Source organism: Gymnoscopelus braueri (genome assembly GCF_963280865.1).
Source record: "Gymnoscopelus braueri genome assembly, chromosome: 11".
In the NCBI taxonomy this organism is placed as follows: Eukaryota; Metazoa; Chordata; class Actinopteri; order Myctophiformes; family Myctophidae; genus Gymnoscopelus; species Gymnoscopelus braueri.
The window spans coordinates 37,116,488-37,123,715 of record NC_137613.1 but is presented as its reverse complement, the minus strand read 5'-3'; the positions used below and the strand labels follow the sequence as shown (position 1 = coordinate 37,123,715).

Genomic DNA, 7,228 nt, shown 5'->3' with positions numbered 1-7,228 from the left:
ATTTAGACTAGTCAAAACTGCATTTTGACTAGTAAAAACTGCATTTCGACTAGTCAAAATCCTTATTACAGATATCTATAACTACATTCTTACCAGTAGAAATAGTATGGCAAGCCGTTTTAACATTTAATAGCTAGACTGGATATCTATAATTCAGTTCTTCCTAGTCAAAACTAACGTTTCAGATATCCATAATGACATTCCTCCTAGGAGGAACTAGCTAGACTGGATATCTATAATTCAGTTCTTCCTAGTCAAAACTAACGTTTCAGATATCCATAATGACATTCCTCCTAGGAGGAACTGTCATTTGAGATATCCGAAACGTCATTCTTCCTAGGAGGAATGACGTCACTTTTCCCATTCATGTGTATTGGGCTTTTAGTTTCGGATATCCGTAACTGCATTATGGATATCTAAAACCAACATTCTGGATATATGCAATATAATTCTTACTAGGAGGATCTACTCTTTCAGATATCTACAATGCAGTTCTTACTAGGAAAAACTACCATTTTAGATATCCAAAATTACGTCATTTTAGATATCCATAACTACGTAATTTAAAGGGGGGGGGGGCGAGCCTTATTGTACAGTTTTCTCTCTTTTCATTATTATTTTTACCTACATATAATATTTTCAAGCAAAGGACCTACTGTACACATGTCTGCTATCATAAACACAGTTTTTCAATTGATTTAACAGGGTGTGAGTTATTAAACCGAATATGTTAAAATGTAAGCCCATATGAGTCTTTAGATTCTAATGCCTTGTTACACTGCTAAAAAACGGCACTAAACAAATCGTTTTCAATTATACTTCATTCACGCACCATTGTTGAATATATGTAGGCTAAGTGATAACTTACCATATGTACCAGAAAATGTTAAAACATTAAATTGGAAAACGTTTTTAAGTAAAATAAGGTATACATGATTAGAACAAAATTAAGCTCTAATATTTATAACATTTCTACAAAACCAGTACCGATATCATTTATGGACATAAACAAGAATTTGAAGGAAGGACGTTTGAGATAACTTGCATATCTACATTACTTAGGACCATTTTTTCATTTTCTTTTTTTTAGACTTTTGGACAAAATAGCCAATTTTACATCAGGGTGCCCAGATGTCCCTAGTGCCCACCTATCCTGTATTCTCTGTAAATTGCAGGTGGCCTGGGCTCACAGATCAACAAATTGTCAAGAGACAACACTTTTATCCTGTCACCACTCACCAGTATGGCTAATATAGTGCAAATGATATGCTCGTTAACCCCTGCATTGCAGAGCAGAGAACAAAGAGAGAGAGTTCCATCCATGTTGGTCACTTTATTAACGCCTTGTTATAAGTAGGCTACCTGGCTGGCAGGCTTTCGTTTCATACACCCTCTATGTAGTACAATGCCTAATGCCAAATTCGTATGAGAACTCAACAAATAGCTAGATGAATCAACCCGAAAATGTTATTTAAAAAAAGAACAGGGCTGGCTAATCAGTATATAGGCCTATTCAAGAATCAATGTGTATAATAGCTCCAATCGGAACCTCTCCCTCCGCTATGTAGCTCATCTTGAAGCTATACAGCGGAGGGAGAGGTTCCGTAGGGCAGGGGCCTTCAACGTTTTCAGGCCAAGGACCCCCTAGCTGAGAGAGAAATTAAGCAGGGACCCCCTCTTCTATATTGTATACAATTGTGTTTCAGATTAAACTTTTTTTGTTCACTTGGTCTGCTCTTTTTTTCCTCTACGCCTCTTTGCCAAAAATAGCAGATCTACAAGCTCACAACGCCTCGCACTGCGAGGCGTTGTGAGCGTTGTTCTCCTCAGAAATAGCAGATCTACAAGCTCACAACGCCTCGCACTGCGAGGCGTTGTGAGCGTTGTTCTCCTCAGAAAAGGGATATTTGGGTTCAAATGGTTAAGGTAAAAAAAATAAATCATAACACAAAGATTTAGCGGACCCCCTGTAGTAACTCTGAGGACCCCCTAGGGGTCCCGGACCCCCTGTTGAAGACCCCTGTTCATCCATTCATCCATTTGGTTCCTAACTGACCCCCTGGAACCCCCTTAAAGGAGAATTTTGGACTAAAGTTTTCTTACCTTTTCTATGACGTTATGATATCTTAGGATGAATGGTACAGTAGAACAATTTCATAACTCCACCCCTGAGCCGCCACAGCTTAAAAGGTGCGCGGATAGGCCTTAGGTTAGATCACATATTTTAATAGCTTTTTTTTTTTTTTTTTTGTGAGATCTGACGTTCATAGTGACAGAACACTATGCAACCAAAAAAAATCACACCCTGTGTGAAGTGGGCGGTGTCTTGCTAGCTAATCACAATACTGAATGTCAACCAATCATGTACAAAAGATAAATACATTTATTGAAACACTCTTTATGATGGACGAAACCATAACTTTAAAAAAACCAACAACAAAAAAAACATAATTTTTTTTTAAAGTTATGGTTTCTTATATAGGGCTATGCACATGTGTCATGTGACACTGGCCAATCACAGTCCTGAATAGATTGTGATTGGCCAATCACAGCGCAGGATAATTGTACAAATTTCCAAACCTCACTTATAGGGGCGGTTTCACTGCCCAAGATAATTGTACAGATTTCCAAACCTCACTTATAGGGGCGGTTTCACCGCCCAAAAAAAAAAAAAAAAAAAAACAGAAGTCTCGCTAGACGAGATTGAAATCTCGAGATTTCAATCTCGTCTAGCGAGACTTGTTTTGTTTTTTTTCTTTTGTTTTTTGGGGACAGTGTTCTGTCACTATGAACGTAAGATCTCAAAAAAAAAAAAAAAAAAAAAAGCTATTAAAATATGTGATCTAACCTAAGGCCTATCCGCGCACCTTTTAAGCTGTGGCGGCTCAGGGGTGGAGTTATGAAAATGTTCTACTGTACCATTCATCCTAAAATATCATAAGGTCATAGAAAAGGTAAGAAAACTTTAGTCCAAAATTCTCCTTTAAGGAAGGACTGGGGAACACTGCACTAGGTGAACATTCACCAAAAATAAAGTGATTAAGAAAGAATTTCATTGTCAGATTTTTCTCTTATTTTTTAAATTGCTTAGATGATGTTCTGCACAGTAGTGTATATCTGTCTGTCATTTAATGTCACTATGAATTGAGTACAAAGGACCCCAATGGAAACAAGGCAATGGCTTTCTTGTGTTTTTTAATTCTTGTCCATGACCAGTATCTCTAGCCTAAGCCTATTGCTTGTAGAGCGAAGTATGATCAGAACAGCCATTCTCCTAATCTAGGCTAAATTGTCTAATTGTGTTAATTTAGGATATTCTGGCATGTTTAATTATCAATTTGCTGGGGAGCCCCTTAATGGCCCTTGTTGGTCCCCGGACCTCATGTTGAGAACCACTGACCTAGGCTACAACTGACATTGATATAATTAACCAACATGGCTCCAGTGTGATCTGGATATGGAGAGGACATGTGTAACCCTAAACAAAGGTGAGGATTGGACTAATTTCAGACAATGGCGACATTAACATAATAAATGTATTTGACAATCAGCGTGGTCATTTGCTCGTATAGGATTATACTGAAGCATCAATGAGTGTTCGATCTTGGGAACCCATAAAAAAAAGGAAAACAGCGCCCTCTGCTGTTTTTTTTCCTTTGAATTTGTTAGCGCAGCTCGTAATCTGTTGAGACTGAGAGATTAATGAGCGTTAGATGACAGAAATCTAACTTAATTGCTTGTTTTTAGGGTAGTTCCGTTCGCCTATAATGAAATGCCACTTAGAAAGCAGGGAACTTAAAGCTATTTAAATGTGAGCGACACAAACGGCACCCATGACACATTTAACGGACCAATCAGAGTCCACGAGCCACTGACGTAGGTGGAAGGAAAGCGATCATATTGCAGTTATAGATATCTAAAACTGCATTATGGATAGGAAGAATTACAATTACGGATATCCATAATATAAATACAGATATATTGAACTATATTCTTCCTAGCACAATTGCAGTTGTGGATATCCATAATTCGATTAGTACTAGTCATAATATGAATTGTGGTTATATTTAATTACATTTTGGATATACAAAATGTAATTATGGAGGTCTGGAACGATTTTTTAATTTCGGATATCTAAAATGGTAGTTTGTCCTAGTAAAAACTGCATTGTAGATATCTGAAAGAGTAGATCCTCCTAGTAAGAATTCAATTGTAGATATCCAGAATGTTGATTTTAGATATCCAGAATGCAATTACGGATATCCAAAACTCAAAGCCCAATACAAATGAATGGGAAAAGTGACGTCATTCCTCCTAGGAAGAATGACGTTTCGGATATCTCAAATGACAGTTCCTCCTAGGAGGAATGTCATTATGGATATCCGAAACGTTAGTTTTGACTAGGAAGAACTGAATTATAGATATCTATTATACATATCCAGTCTAGCTATTAAATGTTAAAACGGCTACTTGTATTTTTTTTTAATGATTTCAAGATTAATTTTGACTAGGACAAATACAGTTTTAGATATCGTGAAATACAATTTCTACTAGTAAGAATGTCTTTTGGATATATTTAATTACCATTATGACTAGTAAGAATACAGTTTTTACTAGGAGAAATGCTATTTGAGATATCTAAAATATAATTGTAGATAGTCAGTCAACCCTTTTATGTTAAAATGGCGTCTTATCTACCTGTCACCAGATATCCATAACATATTTATGTATATCTGTAATTGTATTGTTCCTAGTCATAATACTAATTGCAGATATCTGAAATTACATTTGTACTAGTAATAATATGAATTGTGGATATCCATAATTCCATTTGACCTAGTAACAATGAATTAATGGATATACTAAATGTAATTACGGAGGTTTGGAATTATTTTTTAATTTCGGATATCTAAAATGGTAGTTTGTCCTAGTAAGAACTGCATTGTAGATATCTGAAAGAGTAGATCCTCCTAGTAAGAATTCTATTGCATATATCCAGAATGTTGGTTTTAGATATCCAGAATGCAGTTACGGATATCCGAAACTAAAAGCCCAATACACATGAATGGGAAAAGTGACGTCATTCCTCCTAGGAAGAATGACGTTTCGGATATCTCAAATGACAGTTCCTCCTAGGAGGAATGTCATTATGGATATCCGAAACGTTAGTTTTGACTAGGAAGAACTGAATTATAGATATCTACTATACACATCCAGTCTAGCGATTAAATGTTAAAACGGCTTGCCATAGCGCCAGCGCCTCTTCCCATTGGTTGGGAGCGGTTGGAACATCTGGCAGCTCTCTGGTCCATAGCGTTAAGGTCCTTGCACACTGGTGCGTCTTTTCGTTGCGTTTTTTTTACAACAATGAAAAAAAATGAAAAAACAATGAAAAAAAATAAAACGCAACGAAAAGACGCACCAGTGTGCAAGGACCTTTAGAAGGAGTTCTCCTTAACACGCTATGTTACTTTCGAGCCGTTGCCCGCACACCCGCGGTAGCGCAGCGGCCGCAGCCTCTCGTCTGTTGTGCAAATCAAAAATATGCTTTCGCTACTCACCAAAACAAAAACGGTTTGAAGATGTTGGAGGCCTACTTTCCTTAGTGGGAACACTTAGGGCCCCCCAGCTCACGTCTAAAATGCACTTTTTTGGACAGAAAATAAAATATTTCACCGGAAGGAAAAAAATGTTTTAGCTATTCCACTGCGCCCCCTACAGATCTGGTCAATAGGATTTTTCTGTTGACAGCATTTTTTCCTTCCGGTGAAATATTTTCTTTTCTGGCCAAATGGTGTATTTTAAAAGCGAGGTGGGGGGCTCCGAGTGTTCCCACTAAGGAAAGTAGGCTTTCAACATCTTAAAACCGTCTTTTTTTTGGTGAGTAGTGAAAGTATATTTTAGATTTTTACTACAGACGAGAGGCTGCGCAGCCTGCGCTACCGCGGGTGTGCGGGCAACGGCTAGAAAGTAACATATAGCGTTAAGGATAACTCCTATTATTAAACGCTATGGACCAGAGGTAGCCCGTTCTCATTGGTTGGGAGCGTTTGTGAACATCTGGCAGGAGTCAGGACAGAAAGATGGTTGGCGACGCCTTCATCAAAAACACAAACACTGTGATTTGACATGATTCTGGTTAGGCTTAGGAACATTGATTTCAATTCAGTTTAGTTGCAACGTGTCTCTGTCTGTCTGTCTGTCTGTCTGTCTGTCTGTCTGTCTGTCTGTCTGTCTGTCTGTCTGTCTGTCTGTCTGTCTGTCTGTCTGTTTGTGCCCTCTTGTGATCTGAAACAAGGCCTTATATGTTAAATTATGTATTGCATTGGCATAAGGTCTAAATGCATTCAGGCACAGAAAAACATCAGTTTTAAGTCACCTTGTTTAGCAAACAGCCTGTGTGCCCTCTTCTTTAAATAGCTTTTGTACCTTCTTTCTCATGGTTCCTCATAACCCTTGTCCATCCTGAAGACAGACCTAACCACACACACACACACACACACACACACACACACACACACACACACACACACACACACACACACACACACACACACACACACACACACACACACACGCGCACAGACGCCCGACCTCATAAGCCCAGCTGTAAAGAGGGCAGTGTGATGTATGAGAATATGTGTCCATCCCCCCTGCAGGGCCAGTCCTAGCAGACAGATGGCCAGGTTTTGTCCCCATTGCCCCAAGGACTAGTCAGCCCAGCTAAAGGACCTTAATTCCTCCCTCATGCCCCCTTTGGTATTAATTACAACTTAGCGTCACACTTATACCATACCCTCTCCTGCGAAAACAGAGTGGAGGGATTAGGGATGTAACTAACTATCGATTATCTTCTTAGTGATTATTCTAGTGATTACTTTTTCAATTCATCGAATAATTGAGAAGTAATATTTTTGGAAGCAATACAAATAAATAAAAAAAGATATGTACCGGTAAATGAATCGACGCAAAAAATAATTGTATTGATTTTTTTCTCTCAACAAAATCAAATAGTCTGATTAACCACCCGATTTTGTAATTTGTTCTTACAACAGTGTCACGCAAGAATCACGGCCTTGAGATGCATTGAGCTTGTAGATCTGCAATTTTTTTCACAATTCAAATTGATTATTCTTATGAAGAATTTTATTGATTTGTTCGATTGCACCCCTAGTTTTGATCCTGTTTCTAATAACAGAGAAACAGTATTGGCCACATCTGCTTAATT

The 7,228-nt window shown here is 38.0% G+C and overlaps 1 protein-coding gene across 1 annotated transcript in view; it reads left to right on the top strand.

The window, feature by feature from the left end:
• ppp1r9a (protein phosphatase 1, regulatory subunit 9A) overlaps window positions 1-7,228 on the top strand; it is an 84,218-nt gene that overhangs the window by 2,368 nt on the left and 74,622 nt on the right. The gene's annotated exons all lie outside the window — the stretch shown is intronic.